The sequence below is a fragment of the Heterocephalus glaber genome, unplaced genomic scaffold (genome assembly GCF_053883595.1).
Source record: "Heterocephalus glaber isolate CG9 unplaced genomic scaffold, H.glaber_assembly_v1.0 deba00001778, whole genome shotgun sequence".
NCBI lineage: Eukaryota > Metazoa > Chordata > Mammalia > Rodentia > Bathyergidae > Heterocephalus > Heterocephalus glaber.
This window is the reverse complement of record NW_028258465.1, coordinates 2,695,754-2,704,766: the sequence shown is the minus strand read 5'-3', so window position 1 is coordinate 2,704,766 and position 9,013 is coordinate 2,695,754. Positions and strand designations below refer to the sequence as shown.

Below are 9,013 nucleotides of genomic sequence, written 5' to 3'. Positions count from 1 at the left end.
CTCCAAAAAAAAAAAAAAAAAGAATACTCACTCAATGAATCAAAACAGCATGTTGTTGGATTTTGCTTCTTGACCCATTCTCCCAGTCTATTTATTTTGATTGGTGAATTGAGACCACTAACATTGATGGTTATAACTGATACATATTGGCTTATCATTGTCATGACTTTTTCTTTTTGTTGGATTATCCCCCTTTACATTTAATTTCTTGTTGTGCCTGATAGGTTCATTCTGCTGTACTTCCTGGGGTTGTGATCCTCATTGTCTCTTCCTAGGTAATTGTCTAAAATTTTTTGGAGTGCTGGTTTGGTATTCATGAAGTTCCTAAGGTGCTCTCTGTTATGAAAGTACCTTATTTTTCCATCAATTTTGAAAGACAGTTTTGCAGGGTACATCAATCTGGGTTGGAGGCTGTTTTCCTTTGGGGCTTGGAATATGTCACTCCAAGCTCTTCTTGCCTTGAGGGTTTGCATTGAGAAGTCTGCTGTGATTCTGATGGGCTTTCCTTTGTGTGTGATTTGTTTCTTTTCTCTCACTGCTTGTAGAACTTCATGAAATCAACCAATAACAAATGCTGGTGGGGCGTGGGGAAAGAGGAACCCTGCTCCACTGCTGGTGGGAGTGTAGACTGGTGCAACCACTGTGGAAATCAGTATGGAGATACCTCAAAGAACTAGGACTGGAAGTCCCATTTGACCCTGCTATTCCACTGCTGGGGATCTTCCCCAAAGAATTGAAAGAATCATACCACAGTGATATATATGCACCCATGTTCATAGCAGCACAATTTGCAATAGCTAAGATTTGGACGCAGCCCAAATGACCATCAACTGGAGACTGGATAAAGAAAATATGGTTTTTTTTAATAAAATGGAGTACTTCTCAGCCATAAAAAATGAGAAATTAGAGACAATTATAGCTACCTGAATGCACATTGAGGTGATACTCTTAAGTGAAATAAATAGGACACACATGGGTAAATACCGAATAGTTTCTCTAGTGTGAGAAACTGAAAGGGTAAATAAGGACTAAAAGGTATAATAGATAATGTGAAATAGGAAGAAAAGGGGCAAAGGGGAAGGGGAAGTAGGAGGGGTAGGGGAAAGGAAAGAAGGGAATGGAATTAATATGAGAAAATGAAAAAATGGAAACAAAGACTTTGTAAATAGGGAGGGGTGGAGGGGTTGAAGGGAGGGCTGGGAAGCATGAAAAATAAGAACCAAGAGAGACTGTGTAAAGGTCCAAATTTCCAATGATGAATGTCATTATATTGTATACCTAAAATGTACCAATGATTAAAATGAATAATTGATAATGTGAAATAGGAAGAAAAGGTCCAAAAGGGTAAGGGAAGTGGGAGGGGTAGGGGTAAGGATAGAAGGGAAAGGAAAAATTATGAGACATGGAAAAAATGGAAACAAAGTCTTTGTAAATAGGGAAGAGAGGAGGGGTGAAGGGAGGGCAGGGAATGGGGAAAAAATAAGAACCAAGATGCATCATGTAAAGGTACAATTCCCAATGAGAAATGTAAATGTATTGTATACCTAAAATGTACCAGTAAAAGAATTTAAGGAAAATAAAAAACAACATAACCAAGGTGCTTTTCTCTTATGACCCAAACAGCTGGACAAGAATCCCTGAGATCTCTGAGAAGAAGAAAGGGGATCATCTCCTGTCTTCTGATAAGTCTTTCCTGACAGCAGGAGCAATGATGGCACTGAGGGCCTGATTACAGGGAAGCTTGGGTTCCCAGGGCTGCAGACCCTGCTGCCAGCTCTGCTTCCTGGCCCTACCAGCTCTTCTAAAATTGCTTCCTCCTAAAGTTTCCCAGAATCACCCAGCTGTGAGGATAATCCTTCATCCTTTAAAGTAATACCTTGTGATGACATCAAATAACAATCAAGATAAAATTTACACTTCGTTGCAGAAATTGTACTAGCAATCTATAAATTAATTTTAAGCTTTTAGGTGCCAATATAGTTAACATGTAGCTGTGTTTGAAAATAATGTACTCCTTTAAAGACTGTAAGGCTAACTTGTGAAAGGAAGAACCCTTCACATTTCATGCACACTTACAACTTTGGAAGTTGGAAGGAAGAAAAGGAATTTGTTAGTTTTGAATTCACAATCAGGTTCTTAAAGTATAAACTCTAGAGCAAAACATCTTTGATTCAAAATTCTGGATTTTTCATTTAACAGGTTTCACTTAAGTTCTCTCCTCTTTTCTATGCCTCTTCTATATATGCAGGCACTGATCCCAGTCTCATCATCAAAGGGTTGTCACTGAGATTAAGCCAGCAAAATCCCAGGCAACACCCGAGACCACTGTGTGCCAGTGATCATTGATCGTGGTCAGCAATTTATGCATTTTCCCAGTAGAAGCAAGGTCATCAGGAGACTCAGAATTAGTTAATGAGTGCAATTTGACGCTGAATAATTAAAAGAATGTATAATCGGTCAATGAAGAGTCCGAAGTATGCACTAATTTTTCCAGATCCTTGAGAGTTAGTGACCATAAGACTGGAGGCAGCAGTATTCCTGAGACCTCAGAAGTTGCCCATCAAGCTCGATGGCCACCAGGAAACAAAGGGCAACCAAAACCCAGCACAGGAAGGCAGCCGGAAGGGCAATCCCACCACGTGAGGGGCATCAGAACAGAAAAGATCCAACCATGAGAGAAGAGGCCAAGTGCAGGGCCCAGCAGCCACTGCCCAGGGCCCACCTGAGCCAGCTCCCGGCCCACTGAACGTGGGGCAGGGAGCGAGCATTCTTCAGGGGCTCCTCAGACCAGGCACAAAGGGAGGTCCAACCCAGAGAAGCGCTCAGAGGACTGGAGGTGTTGTGAAGACAGGGAGGGACAAAGGGCACAGTCCTGCTCAGGGGCCGGGATCTTTAGGACAAGGAGAGACTCACGGCTGTGCAGTAGCTATGGTCATTGTGACTCAGGGGGGAGGGGGGAGAAGACAGCAGAGCCTTGTCACCGCAGGCATGCCCACCTCCCACCTTGATGCCCCAAGCCTGTCCCTGTGGAGCCCATCAGTCACTCACCTTCCAAAGGCTGCCGAGCCCTGAGCTGCATGGGATCACTCCCCTCCTCCACGCAGAAGGGGCCTCCTCCTGAGCCCTGAGCAGCACTCAGTTCGTGGCCTGGGTAGAAGCTCTTTGAGAGGCACAGGCAGGGAGCTTGGTGCAAGCAGAGCAGTAGGGACGCATGGAAGGGCTGGAAGGTGCATGGCATGCTCACTTGGAGAGGTGTGCGGAGAGCAAAGGTCAGCAGCTGGGGGTGATCACAGAGGAAAGGCAGCCCCTCCAGAGACCAGCGGAGTACTGAGAGCTTGAGTGTCCACTGAGCCTCCCCTCCCCTCCCTCTCCAAAAAGATCTTAGGTATCTGGTTGTAAGACAGGGGCAAGCATTGTGCCTAGCCACTGCCTGGAGTGCAACTGGAACCTAGCAGAGCTCTGGATGCCCAAGAGGAGGGGACAAGAAGCAGGCATGGTAGTCTACCCGGAAGCCAAGCCCCTTCACTCACTGGTGGGCACCAAGTGGTGAAGAAGAATCAACACTTGTTGACAAATTCAACTACCTGTCTCAGTCCCTGAGAACTGAAACTCCATGCCTTCCTGGTCTACAAGGCAAAATCTCTGCTTTTTTTAACTAAGGAGAAAGCACACACTGATCGCATTCTGATTGCAGTATGATCAGGACTCAGAGGACATTTGGTGTTTTCGTATGTGTGTGATTTATTTTTCTCTCTTTGCATCTGGTATTGCTTTTGGAAAGAGCTGGAAGGGGAGGTGTTGTGTGACAGAAAGAACACAGGAATCTGAGCTACTGCTCTTACAAGGTGCCACTGGGTTTTCCATGCCAAGGGATGTTTCATAAGGCTAACTAAAGCAGTTATTCAGTTCTATCATAAACTGGTCTCAATCTTCCTGTACCCTCTACAATGTTCAGTTCAAACTCTCATCCTTTTGTTTCTTCTTACTTTCCTTCTCAGGCCCTTTCATAACTCTTCCTTCCTCCTAGTTCTTACATTACATGAATGCTACTTATCAACCAAACATTTTTTGTTCTTTTTTCTTTCTACCTTTGATCTAGTATTGTTTTGGATAAGGGTTAGGGGGCTGGCAGGTTGGTTGGTAGGCAGGGTGTAGGACGAAGAGTTAGTGCCTCTATCTTTACAGTTCTTCACCCAGTCACATCAGCTTCTCCTACATCACAAGCTGTTTCATAGCACTCACTTAGCTTTGTGGATTTGTCACAAATCAGACACAATCTCCCCTCACTCTCCTTCACACAACCCTAAAACTCATTCTTCCCCTTACTTACGTTCTGAATCACATTCTCTCAAATCCTTCCTCCTGTTTCTGCTGGTTCTGAATGATGCAAATGCTATCAGCACAATATCTTTTTAAATATTTTTTTTCTATTTTTATCTTATTTTACTTTTTTATTTCATTGTCTCCTCTCTCAGAATATATATGTGAGATATTTGTATACTTGAAATGAAGGACAGAGGTTAATTATTCCTTTAGTTCATATAGTGTGTTTCTTGACCATGTCAGGTTAACCCTCTCCAAAAACTGTGTATGAAAAACACAAGCTTTCTACCAGAATGGGAATTGGTTTCAGCCTTCTTACATCTTCTATCAATCTCTAGTTATACATCCGTCTCTCACTTCCTCTCTCTCATCCCTGCAAATAATCTCTCAAACCTTTCCTCCTCCTCCCTCCATTCCACACATGAAGATAATGTTATCAAAGCCTATTTCTCTTTTTTCCTTCATTTCCTGATGTCTCTTTTGCTTCCTTCCTTCTTTCGGAACTCTTTTTTTATCCATTTTCCTTCGCTTTTACTGTACATCTCAACCTATTTGTCAACAGTAATATTTTACTATCTTCCTGGATTTATTATTGTCCTAGGTTTGAAAAAATTGTGAAAATTTTAAACCAAGTTTTAACTTATATGGTTAATATATGGTTATTTCTGTAGATGCTGATACAACCAGCAGTTGTCCTCTCCTTGTAACCCAGTGATCAGGACTGAGTAGGATTAATAGATCTGTGGACATTAAAAATTACCAAAGCCCAGAGCACATGATCAGGGGACATACATTAAACAAAGAGATCTCCACAGTAGCAACAGAATTTTCTAATCTTAATGACCTCCAACCCTCAACACATACACACACAAACACAGTAAAAGGACAAAATAAGGAAATAAGCTACTGCCAAATACTCTTCAGCCTCTAAAAGGTGATCTCTCTTATACCGAATTGAGAGAAGTTCCAAGTAAAAAACTCAAAATGAAATGGTTATATGTTTGAAGAGATCAAGGAAGAATCCAGCAAATGAAGAAGACATTCAATGAGCTAAAGACAGATAAAAATAAATGAGAAAGGATTCAATTCATAAAAATGTGTTTGACAAACTTAAAGAAGACATAGAACATTTATTGAATTAAGGCAATGCAGTACATGAAAAAGCACTTTAGTAAAGAATTAGAGAGTGCAAACAGGCATCAAGAAGAATCCTGGATATGAAAACAAATTGAAAATGTGGGCAATGGGTTCAATGAAGAGGAGGAGACATTGTTAGGCCCTGAAGACAAGGTTGATGTGGGAGGTCGTACACTCAGTGATACCCCAAGGACAACCACACACCTCCAAACCAGAATGTCACACTTGCTGGATAACTAAAAACAAAACAAAAGGCAAATGATAAGAGTTAAAAGGGAAGATAAGAAGACATTACTAAGGGATACAAAACTTATTATCTGAAATTATAGAAAATTTACCAAATCTAGGGAATAAAGTGAGTATCCAGATATATGAGGCATTTAGAACCCTAACTAGTCATGACCAGCAAAGAAACTCCATGACACATCATTTCAAATCCTCAAAAATCCAACATACATAGAAAATACTAAAAGCCATCTTAAAAAAAAGATCAAGTAACTTACACCAGAGTAAAAGGTTTCTCAACACAAACCTTAAAATCCAGGAGAGCTGGGAGCAATGTTTTTTTTTTTTAAGCCTGATAATAAAACAATTGCCCATCCAGATTATAATATCTTGCAAAATTATCCTTCAAACTTGATGGAGAAATGAAGACTTTCCAAAACAAGAGAATCTAAAGAAATTCATAACCACCAAAACAGCAGCACAGAAATTACTCCGGAGAACCCTAGCAGAAGCAATGCAGTCAGTATCACCAAAGAGTACAAATGAAAGAATGCACTTAACCAGGAGAACAGTTAAACGAAAGGAAAATATGTTAAAAGAATCAGTACCAAAGAAGATATAATACAATGCCATTATCCAGTGAATACCTATCAGTTTAGATAGACTCAGCTTCCCTATCAAAAGATACACACTGGAAGATTGGATTAAAAAATAAAACCAACTGTATGTTGCCTGCAAGAGACAAACCTCATCCATAGAACAGCACACAGATTTTGTGATACTCCATGCCTCCAGAGCCTGGAAGTAAGTACGAACTCCTATCTATATTTGAGAGAAGGGGGACTTCAAGTCAAAACTGATCAAGAGAAAAGGCAAATCACTACATGCTGGTAAAGGGAACAATTCAACAGGAAAAAATTGGGAAAGGTAGCAACTGTAAATATATATTCCCCAAACATTGCCATTTCATAAAGCAAAAACTACTTAATATAAAAGGACAAACAAATACCCAAACAATCATAGTGGGTGACTTCAGTACCCAACAATCAAAAGTAGACAGGTCACTCAGACAAAAAAAATCAACAAAGAAATATGAGGTGCAACATGCCATTGAACAAATGGATTTGTTCTATCTATTTGTTCTATCTATTTGTTCTATCTATCTACAGACTTTTTCATCCGACAATAACAAAATACAGGTTTTTCACAGTAGCACATAAAGCTTTCTCCAAACTAGATCATATGTTTGGCCATAAAGGATGGTTAAACAAATACAAATAAATTGAAATAATCTCCTACATCTTATCATATCACAGTGGAACAAAACTAGAAAATAACAGCAAAAGTAACCAGAAACAATGCAAGCATATAGATACTAAATTATATACTCTTTAATAATCAATGGGTCATAGAAGAAATCAGAAAAGAAACTGCAAAAGTTCATAAAGGAAATGACAATAGCAGCAGAGTATACCAAAATCTATGGGACACATGGAAAATAATTCTCACAGGTGCATAGCTCTAAATGGCTACATTAAACAGAGAGTCATCCTTAATAAATTACCTAATGATGGCCCTCAAACTCCTAGAAAAAATAAGAGCAATCCAAGTTCAAAACATGTAGAAGGAAATTATAAAGAGTGAAAATCAATTAAATTAAGACAATAAAGAAAGGATTCATGAATCAAAGTTGGTTCTAAAAAGAGATAAACAAGGGGCCAATGAAACATTAGACAAACTTTCCAAAAGAAGGAAAGAAATGACTCATATCAATGCATTAGACATGAAAAAGACAAAATCAAAGTAGCCACCTTAAAAATCCAGAGGATTATAAGAAACTATTTCGAAAACTTATATTCCAATAAATTAGAGAATCTAGAAGAAATGGATAAATTTCTCAATACATATGATTTGCTAAAATTGAACAAAGAGGATATAAAAACTTTGAATAAACCAATAACAGGCAATAAAGTTGAGGCAATAGTAAAAATTCTACCCACTAAGAAAAGAACAGAACTCCATGGATTCGCTGCTAAATTTTCCCATAACATCAGAGAAGTATTATGTTAGCATTCCTCAAATACTTTCATGAAATGAAAGGGGAAGAAACACTGTCAAACTCATTCCTTGAAGCCAGAATTACTGATGTCTAAACTGAACAAGGACTCAACAAAAAATAGAAATGTATAGGGCAATGTCTTTAATGAACATAGATACAAAAATCAGCAACAATTTGTGAATAGAACACAATGAATCATTAAAACAATTATATTTAATGGCCAATTGGGCTGCATCCCAGGGATGAAAGTACTGTGTAGCATACATAAGCCAATAAATGTAGCACATAGAGAAATAAGGATGAAAATTGCACAGTCATCTCAGTGGAAGCCAGAAAAGGCCTTTGACAAAATCCAAGATCCATTTATGGTAAAGCTTAAACAATAAAGTTATAGAAAGACCTTACTTCAATGATAAAAAGGGCATTTATGACATATTCACTGTCAACATCATTCTAAGTGAGGAACATTTCAATTCTTCACTGTAAAATCAGGAACAAGACATGGGGGTGCATTCTCCACACTCCTGTTCAACATGGTGCATGGAATGTGAGCCACAGCAGTTAGAAAAGAGAAAGAGATAAACCCTTTTTGGGTTTGGATAGGAAAGAAAGATGTCAAACTATCCTTATCTGCACAGTAAATGATCCAAAAAATTAAACGCCCAAAATATTCCACCAGGAAACTCCTAATGGTAATAAACAAATTCAACAAAGTGGCAGGATACAAAATCAACACACAAAGATCAATAACATTCCTCTACCCCAATGGTGGTGAACGTATGGCTCACCTGCTGCTGCAGGCTGTTTGTATCATTGAAAGATCTAAAAGGTTCACCATCACTGTTCTATATCAACAGTGAACCCACTGAGAAAGAAAAAAATGAGGGGAATAATTGCATTCATTGTGAGTTAAAAAAAATTTAGACACCTGAGAATTAACCTAACCAGGGAAGTGAAAGACCTCTAAAATAAAAACTACAGTACTCTGAAAAATGAGGCTTAAGAGGCCATTAGAAAATGGAAAAGCATCTTCTGCTCTTGTATAAGCAGCATCAATATTGTCCAAATTGTCATATTATTAAAAATGATATATAGTTTTAATGCAATCTCAATCAATATGCCAACAGATTTCTTCATATAACTATAAAAGTAATCCTGAAATTTATATGGAAGCAGAAATGACCAAAAACAGTGAAAGCAGACTTAAATAAAAAGAGCAAAGGAGGAGGAATTGTAATCTTGGACTTTAAATTATACTACAAAAATACA

General features: G+C 38.8%; 1 long non-coding RNA gene across 1 annotated transcript in view; it reads right to left on the bottom strand.

Moving 5' to 3' along the window:
- Positions 1 to 9,013, bottom strand: part of LOC147820998 (uncharacterized) — a 68,132-nt gene that overhangs the window by 38,455 nt on the left and 20,664 nt on the right. The window lies entirely within an intron of this gene.